A 9767-nucleotide genomic window follows, 5' to 3' on the forward strand; every position below is an offset into this window, starting at 1 on the left:
TCACACAATCTTAGCGTAATCTGACACATAGCACTTCCCTTTTTGGGAGTGCAAAGACTTAACAACGCAGCCGCCAAGGTACCTATTCACGTACTAGTGCTTGGGCCATCATCTGTTTTGCGGGTGCGCTAAGTATTCACGTGCCATACATGCAGTCTTTCCGAGGAAACCCTAACCCTAACAGGCCTTAGCGCCTCTAAGGAACACTTGCTTGTGTCATACCCGAATGTACCATACACATCCCATGCATGATCCTCTCGTGACTTAGGTCTTTTTGGTATCTGGGTGTTAACACACGTTAACTCATCTGTTTATGGGACCCAACTTACGTGGCCCACCATTACTATCAGTCCAACAATGACCGATATCTAATGTCTTTCTCTCAGGCCGATGACCGAGGTCTGGCCTATACACAAATCCGATATCTAACGTCTGTTTTTCTGGACTACTGAGTCACACCTACGAATATATATAGTGGACGGGACTTGAAGTTAAGTCCCTTGAATGACCAAAGAAACTTTAACCACTACACCAGACAAGTTCTTTTGTCATATTATGATTTTTGTTATACTTATTATCATTATTATTAGTATTATTAATATTATTAGTATTATTAATACTATTAATACTATTAATATTATTATTTGTTATTTTTAATTAAATTTTAAATAAGTTACATACGGATATAATTCGCATGTAAAAATTTTAGTTATTTTTTAATTAAATTTGAAATAAGTTACATACGAATTTTATCTGTATGTAATAGTTTTTTTTTTAATTTACATTACGTGCGGATATTACATGCGGATTCAGTATGTAACACTTTTTGTTATTTTTTAATTAAATTTGAAATAAGTTACATACGGATTTAATCCGTATGTAACAGTTTTTTTAATTAATTTTAATACAATACATATGAATATAATCCGTATGTAACATTTTTTATTATTTTTTAATTCAATTTGAAATAAATTACATACGGATCATGTATGTATGCAATAGTTTTTTTTAATTAAATTTTTAAATACCTTACATACGAATATAATTCGTATGTAATAATTTCTATTTTTGAATTAAATTTTAAATATCTTACATACGGATTAGAATCCGTATGTAACGTTCACTTTACATACAAATTTTTATCTGTATGTAATAATCAATATGTAATTTCAGATTTATTTTGTAGTGTAATTACAAAAAAATTAAACAAAATGGCTAGATGGTATAGAACAATAGTTCTTCAATAGACGCTATACCCATCAAACAATGATACCCATGAGACAGTCTTGAACCACTAGACAATTTAATACCTCTAAATGGTTTACGAAAACTTAAACTTAGATTTTATCAGAACCAATCTTCACCGTTTGAATGCTTTATCATCACACTTAGATAAAAAAAAAATAGATAATCAAAATTTAGTATTATTTATTATGATCAAAATTATAAGACATTTTGCTAAGATTATGTATGCCAATCCATGAGGCTTTTTCCATTGGTCTTGCAAACCTTGCTTCAAGACCAAATTGTTCTCTCCTTTTATTTCTTTTTCCTCCACTGTTCTAAATTGCAATGTTCATGTGGCTGTAAATGTTCCATATTCTTTATTGTGCTATGAAGTAAAAATTTGAAAAGTATGTATTCCAATCACGAAGGAAAAGAGGACTCAACGTTGTTATCTTTTAAATGAAAAAAAGAATCTTTCTTTTAATTTGTTTTTAATTTCAGTGTGGAATGTTTATTAGTACATTATATGACATAATCATGGTGCTATACATTTGATTAATCTTTTTAAAAAAATGTAAAATGTGCTTAATTTAAAAATACTAATGATAAGATTTATCAAATTGAAACTATAATGGTAAAAGGTACATATTATGAAAAGTCCGATGGTAAAATCTGCAATTAACATTCTTTGAATTGAAACTATGAAGACAAAAATATGTAGAGTTTGAAACCTTAATGGTAAAATGTGTAATTAAACCTAAATTTTATTTTGACTCTAAAAACTATTATATTAATATGAAAAAAATTGTTAGATTAAGTTTAATTTAAAACTAAAGGTATAAAGGAAATTATAAAAAGAGGAGTTAATAAAAATATAAAACCAAATCAAATCCTATAAAACCATATATTATTGACAATATTTATATACTTTTTAAAGCTAAGAAAGCTATTTGAAATAAAATTATCAAATCCAATAAGAATGTTAAATAATAGATTCAATAGATTTACATTATTTATTCATTATAAAACATTATGTCATATGCCATAGATAAGATAGAAAAATACTATGAATAATTTGCATTATAAATACATCCACGGTAAGGTTAAGACTTGTTGAAACAACTTTTGAAAGACATTCAATATGAGAGGGCGTTTTCTTCCTTCATTTTCTTATTTTCTTACTCTAACTCCATACTTTTGATACAAAATTTAATTTATCTTTAATAAAATTAAAAATTAATCTTAAATTTTTATAGCTTCATATTATAAATTGTATAATTTAAAATATTTTTCTAAATCTAAAAAATATTTTTCAAATTATATAATTTTATATTCTTAACTCGACAATTTAAAATCTTTTAAATTATATAATTCATAATATAATTTTATATTTCAAATCCTAGAGGAAGAATATAATGTTATATTTTGAATTATACAATTTGAAAGATATTTTGATAATTTTACCATTCGAAAGACGTGGATTTTGTACTGGCCAAGATCTCGGACATTGGCACTAGAGAAAGACATCGGACATCGGACATCGGTGGGCTGATAGCAATAGTGGGCCACGTAAGTTGGGCCCCACAAATAGTATGAGTTAACATAAAGTTAACACCCAAATACCAGAAAGACCTAAGTCACGAGAGGATCATGCATGGGGTGTGTATAGTACGTTCGGCTATGACACAAGCAAGTGTTCCTTGGAGGCGCTATGGCCCGTTAGGGTTAGGGTTTCCAAGGAACAACTGCATGCATGGCCCATGAATACTTAGGGCACCTACAGAACAGATAATGTCGCAGCGCTGGTACGTGAGTAGGTACCCTGGAGGCTATGTTGTTAGGTCTATGCACTCCAGTAAAGGGAAGTCCTATGCATCAGATTACGTTAAGATTGTGTAATAGCGGCGCAAGGGCGTTCTCCCAGGAACCCTAAGCCCACCAAGACACGTGGGAACAACACATAAGTAACTCTAGATACAACCTATAAAGGGGATGATAAGAACCCTAACAAGGTACGCCGTTTCTAAGACTGAAACTGCTTTACACACATTACTGTTTCTTTAGCCCTTACTGACTTGAGCGTTGGAGTGCAAATGGCCGTAAGGACGCCCTTTTGTCTCTGCAGGTAAAACGTTCTTCAACCCAATGAAGTTCGAGAGAATGAGGACACAGGTGGGGCCTAAGGCTGCCGTTAGAGTCAACCGGCAAGAACATATTCAAAAAATTATTTTTATTCTGAAATATACAATTCAAATTGTAGTTTTATATTTTGAACCGAACAATTCAAATTGTAGTTTTATATTTCGAACTCTACAATTCAAAATATAGAATTATATTTTAAATTGTACAATTTAAATTTTTTTTCTAAATTTCAAAAATGGCTTTCAAATTATATATATTTGTTCCTGTTGGTTGACTTTAATGGCAGCCTTTGGCACTTCTATTTCCGCCTGAGAATCGTACTTCCTTGATAAAGAAGTCTCTCACCTGCAAAGACAAAGGGGTGCCTTGACGGCCATTTGCACTCTGACGCTCAAGTCAGTATAGGGGCAAAGAAACACCAAGTGTATAAAGTAGTTTCAGTCTTAGAAACTGTGTACATTGCTAGGGTTCTTGGCACCCTTAATATAGGTTAAAACTAGGGTTTACCTGTGTAGTGTTACCCTTGTCTAGGGTTCCTTGGGGAGCATCCTTGCGCCGCTATTTACATAATCTTAGCATATCTGGCACATGGAACCTCCCTTAACTAGAGTGCAACGAATAACAAAGCGGCCGCCTGGGTACCAACTTGTGTACCTAATCTCTGGCACCATCTATTTTTGCGGGTGCCCTAAGTATTCACGTGCCATGCATGCAGCTTCCCTAGGAAACCCTAACCCTAATGGGACTCCGCGCCTCCAAGGATCATTCTCTCGTGATGCGCCTGTATGCGCTATACACACCACACGCATGGATCCCTTGTGACTTAGGTTTCTCTCATATCTGATGTCTGAACTGTTAATCTTAGTATAATTCTATGGTCCACCTTACGTGGCCCACTACAACGTTCAGACTGCCAATGTTCGATCTCTCCCTCTGTTGGTAAGGTGCGATGTCGATCTCCAACATCGGGGTCTATGGTACTGATGTTCGAAGACTAGCCAATCTCCTGATAGGTGCATCTGGGGCCCCCCTTACGTGGCCCACTTCCACTATCAGGCACCGGTGTACGATGTCTGAGGTCAGCCTCAGGAACTGATGGCCGAGGACTGGTCAGGACACAAGGCCCCAGTCTCGAGTTGTAACTTGTTTCAGCGAAGACACTAAGTGAACAATACGCCAAAGTGACGTCTCACCATACTTTTTAAATCAGCGTACATGTGGCAAGATCAACTGCTACCGCTTGTTGGCGCTTGCCTTCTTCGTAAACTGTTCAAACCTTTAAACCCTTACGCTCTCTTCATTGTTTCATTACTTTCACCTACACAAACCTTCTCTTAAACATTTCTTCGAAACACTCTCCATTCTCCCTCTCGAAACTTCAAACCTTCAAACCTCAACTCATTCAAAGGTATGATTTTTACTCAACGATTGCTCTTGTTTTATGATTCTGCTGCTCTTAACATGCTATAACTTCCTGGGACTGTTTATGTTTTCTGCATTTTAGGTATTCCGCACCTTTCACTTTCTGTGTTTCGAGTCTCTATTTTTCTGGTTTTGTCGAGTCACGCCATCTTCTTCCTCTAAAATTTCGCTTTTTCTTCTCTTTTTTAGCTTCCTTATTTAAGATGACCCAACAAGAACCTTCTCTGGTTTCCACTTCAAACTCTAACTCAGCTTTATCTACAAACCCTGCTCCACCCTTGACACCAAACCCTCCTCCTTTCGTCTCTGACTATAAGTCCCTATGCCGCTGGGCACCTGATGCTCTTTTAAATGAGACCTCTAGCTTTACCTCCCTTGCGAGTATAGCTGCTTATAGGAAGAAGCAGACCTGCCACAAATCATGTGTCTTTGGTAAAGACCACGACAAGTTCGTGAGGATGGTGGCTTGTTGGGAATGCGAACCGGTGTGTGCTAATGAGTCCTTAGACCCTGAAGGTCCCTTCTGCTTCATCTACTCCACAGTCTTTCGGAGAATTGGACTACGATTACCCTTCACCCCCTTCGAGCAAGCTCCCGCCCAACTACACCCCAACAGTTGAGCGTTCATGAGGGCTTTCACGATCCTCTTCCACTGTCTTGGCCATACGCCATCGGTGGATGTGTTCTTCTTCTTCTTTGAGGCGAAGAGCCCGGGTAAGAAGCTGTGGGTCAGCTTCAACGGCGTAGCTGGGAGGGTGCTACTAACGCTCTTCCAGCAATCGTACAAGGGATTCAAGAAGCACTTTTTCAAGGTACGGTGCAACCGGAGGGACCCCACTCTCTTAGATGGGTTCCCTCTCTACTGGGCGGAGAAGCCTAACCTCCAGAAGCCCAGGTGTCTTGAGGACCTTCTTCCCTAGGAGCGGGAAGTATGCAACCTCCTATTTGGCCTCCGCACTCCATTTGAGCTCGCCGATCTGATCCTGCGCCTCTTGGCTCAAAGACTTGCCAAGCTTGAACATCTTCCCACCGATCTCTCGCCCTAGCACGCCTTTAGGGGGGTCGGGTCGTCTCTCCTGGGCGATCTCTGCCGAGTGACCCCTTCATCCCTTGGGGATTGGGTAGTAACTGCGAACACCCGTCTCTTAATCTTGAGGCTATTTTTGTAACACCTTTTTGCCTCTTTCTGGTCAAACTTGATGGTGATCACCATGCCCCCGAGGGAAGGCAACTTCATCTTCATGTGCCTCGTAGAGGCAATCTCTCCAACCCTATTCAAAGCAGGTCTACCTAGTAATACATTGTAGGCTGATGGGGCGTTAACAACAAGATACCTAATGTTGGCAGTTCGTGAAGTTGTGCCATCCGTGAAAGTCATCCTCAACTCTATGTGCCCACGCACCTCCACCTGCTCTCCAGCGAAACAATACAGGCACCCGGTATAGGGCCTCAACTGGTCTAGAGACAACTACAACTTGTTGAAAGTCGACCAGAACATCACGTCGGCCGAACTTCCTTGGTCTACGAGGACGCGATGCACCCTTCACCCTGTTGAAATGATCGAGATCACCACCAGGTCATTGTCATGTGGTATGACATCCTAGAGATCGACCTTGGTGAAGACGAGGTTGACATCAGGAGTCTGATCTACCTCCTGTACCTCTACCCCCTTCACCTCTCACGCGTACTTATTTCGTTGGGAGGCGGTGCATCCTCCTCTTGAGAATCCTCCAGAGATGGTGTTGATCTCATCATGAATGGGCACCTCGTGCCCCTAATCTGCTCCTACGATCACCAACCATCCTGTTGCTCCTGAAGGTAATCCTTTAAGAAGTCGCTCTTTACCAGTTCGTCCAGTTGGTTTGCCAGAGCCAAGCAATTGCGTATATAGTGGCCATGTGCTTGGTGAAACTTGAACCAAGCATTCTTGTTGGGCCCTATATTCCTGTCGGTCTTCGTGGGCACCTTCAGCCTTGCCACTATGTTTGGAATAGCAATCATTTCTTTGAGCTTTACACGAAAATTATGTTTCGGGGGCAAGTCCCTTCACGTGCGCGTCCTCGCCTAGGACTGTTCGTAGGGTTTTCCCGCGCCCTTCTTCTTTGTGGTTGCCTTGTGCACCCTCATGGGCTGAGGTCGTCTTGCTGCTCGAGGTCGGATAAGACCGACAAGACCACGTTTCTCTGTTACTCGATCGTCTGCAGCGATGTGCACCAAAGCTCGACGTTTGATCTCGGTGAATGTCTTCGGGTAGAACCTTAGTAGTGATTCACTGAAAGGTCCTAACAACATTCCTTTAACGAAGGCGTGCACCGTCATGGCCTCATCTGTGGGTTTCAACCTCACCACCTGGACCCCAAACCTATTCAAGTAATCCTTCATGGACTTCCCCTGGTACTGTTTAATGTCAAAGACATCATAACAAGGTATTGTTCCCTGAACAGCGTCGCAAATTGGTCAAAGAGTGATATGTCCATCAAGGAGGATGATGAACCATGTTAGAATGTATGGCTTTAAATGAGAGGGGGGTGAATTGTTTAAAGGGGTTTTCACAAACTTTTCGGTCTAGAATGAAACTCCTTTGAGAAAACTTGATTTGGAATCCAGTTAGCCAAAAACATAAAGCAATTTAATACAGCACCAGAAAAACAATTGGTTGTTTCGCAGAAACAATCGGTTGTTTATACCAGTTGAAAAAACACAAACTGAAATTAAAGAGTTTAAGGGAGAGAGAGATTACACACACAATTTATACTGGTTCACTCTTAAACCAAGAGCTACATCCAGTTTTCTAGAAACCACTGGGGAATCCACTAAGTAACCAAACCTAGATTACTTACACATAACACCAAAGAAGTGACATTGATCCCCTCAAGAAACACACTTCCTTTGGCTCAGCACACACACCAAGAATGTTGATCTTGACAACCTCAAGAGCACACAACACTTCCTGGCCTACCACACCACAGTTTACTCAAAGTACAAAAGGATTACACTTGTTACAGAATGAACTGAAATCAATACAAATGAAATCATATTCCACTCTTTCTTGATCAATGCAAGCTCAAAGCAATCTTTAACTCTTGAAAACTAAAATCAATGAAAAACTCAAATCTGTTTTTCTATGATTCAATCTTAGTTGTTGTTTGTTACAAACGTTAAACAAACTATTTATTGCTTTCAAAGAATGGTCAAAGCATTTAAAACAGGAGTGCATTCAGTTACAAAATCATTTAAAGCTCAGTCAACACACAAAACAGTTTTTTGTTATGTTTTGTAAACAAACAACCGGTTGAATGTGCGAATCAATCGGTTGTTTTGGTTTGACAGCAAGTCAACCAACCAAAACAATTTTCAACCTTTTCCAAAACACCTAAGAGTAAAACAATCGGTTGTTTCGACAAAACAACAGGTTGTTTTTCACTTAGTTTGAAAAACACTTTCAACTTAAAAGGTTTGAAAATACTTTAGCTTTAAGATTCAATCAAGAGTGGATTTACACAATCAATCTACCCAGATCCTATCCTAGACATAGCAGCAACACCAGCCTTTGCAACAACAAGAGATTTGGATTCTTCAAAGCAAGTGATCACTCTAGATCAACAAACCACTCCAACTCCGCGTCTGCCAACGTGCTCATGAGTAGCTAGCAGGCGTCAGATCCTCCTGTGAGCATCATCTGAGTATGGAACACCGTGAGATGAGCCTCTGAGTCCTCCGCACCCGTGAAGGTGACCTTCGGGCCCAGAGACGTGGTTGGCAACGCTATATCCATGATCGCCTGTGAGAACGACATGGGATGTGCCCTAAGTGGTACAGGTGGGGCACGTTCATCCACTGCGCGCTCCCCTACTTGTTGCAAATCCCAGCGTAGTTCCTCATTAGCTCTGCGCAGTTCTTCGTTGTCCACACGTGATGCGGCAATTTCAACCCTAGATGTTGCCACCTCTGCTTGGAGGGCACACATAGTCTCCAAGATTTGTTGCATGGTAACGTTATCCCCTCCAGGGGGCACAACACTTGTGGCGACGATAGATCCTTGCCTCGTACTCCTCATATCGTTGGTAAAGACTTTTAACACGATTGTGAGTGGGAACTTGTTTTAACGGGCCCCATGGAGGGCACCAAATGTTCCTGTCGGTTGACTCGCTTCGCCGGTTGACTTTAACGGCAGCCTTTGGCCCTTCTATCTTTGCCTGAGGATCGTACTTCCTTGAACAAGAAATCTCTGACCTGCAAAGACAAAGGGGTGCCTTGACGGTCGTTTGCACTTCGATGCTCAAGTCAATACAGGGGCAAAGAAACACCAATTGTATAAAGTAGTTTCAGTCTTAGAAACTGTGTACCTTACTAGGGTTCTTGGCACCCTTTATATAGGTTGAAACTAGGGTTTACCTTTGTGTTGTTACCCTTGTCTAGGGTTCATTGGGGAGCATCCTTGCGCCACTATTTACATAATCTTAGCATATTTGACACATGGAACTTCCCTTAACTGGAGTGCAACGAATAACAGAGTGGTCGCTTGGGTACCAACTTGTGTACCTAATCTCTGGCGCCATCTATTTTTGCGGGGGTCCTAAGTATTCATGTGTCATACATGCAACTTCCCTTGGAAACCCTAACCCTAATGGGCCTCTGCACCTCCTTAGATCATACTCTCGTGTCGCGCGTGTATGCACTATACACACCACGTGCATGGATCCCTCGTGACTTAGGCTTCCCTCATATCTGATGTCTTAACTGTTAATCTTAGTATAATTCTATGGTCCACCTAACGTGGCCCACTACAACATTCAGACCGTCGATGTCCGATCTCTCCCTCTGTTGGCGAGGTTCGATGTCAATCTCCAACATCGGGATCTATGGTACTGATGTCCGAAGACTGACCAAAATCCTGATAGGTGCGTCTGGGGTCCCCCTTACGTTGCCCACTTCAACTATCAAGCACCGGTGTGCGATGTTTGAGGTCAGCCTCG

Source organism: Phaseolus vulgaris, unplaced genomic scaffold (assembly GCF_000499845.2).
Source record: "Phaseolus vulgaris cultivar G19833 unplaced genomic scaffold, P. vulgaris v2.0 scaffold_13, whole genome shotgun sequence".
Taxonomy (NCBI): Eukaryota; Viridiplantae; Streptophyta; class Magnoliopsida; order Fabales; family Fabaceae; genus Phaseolus; species Phaseolus vulgaris.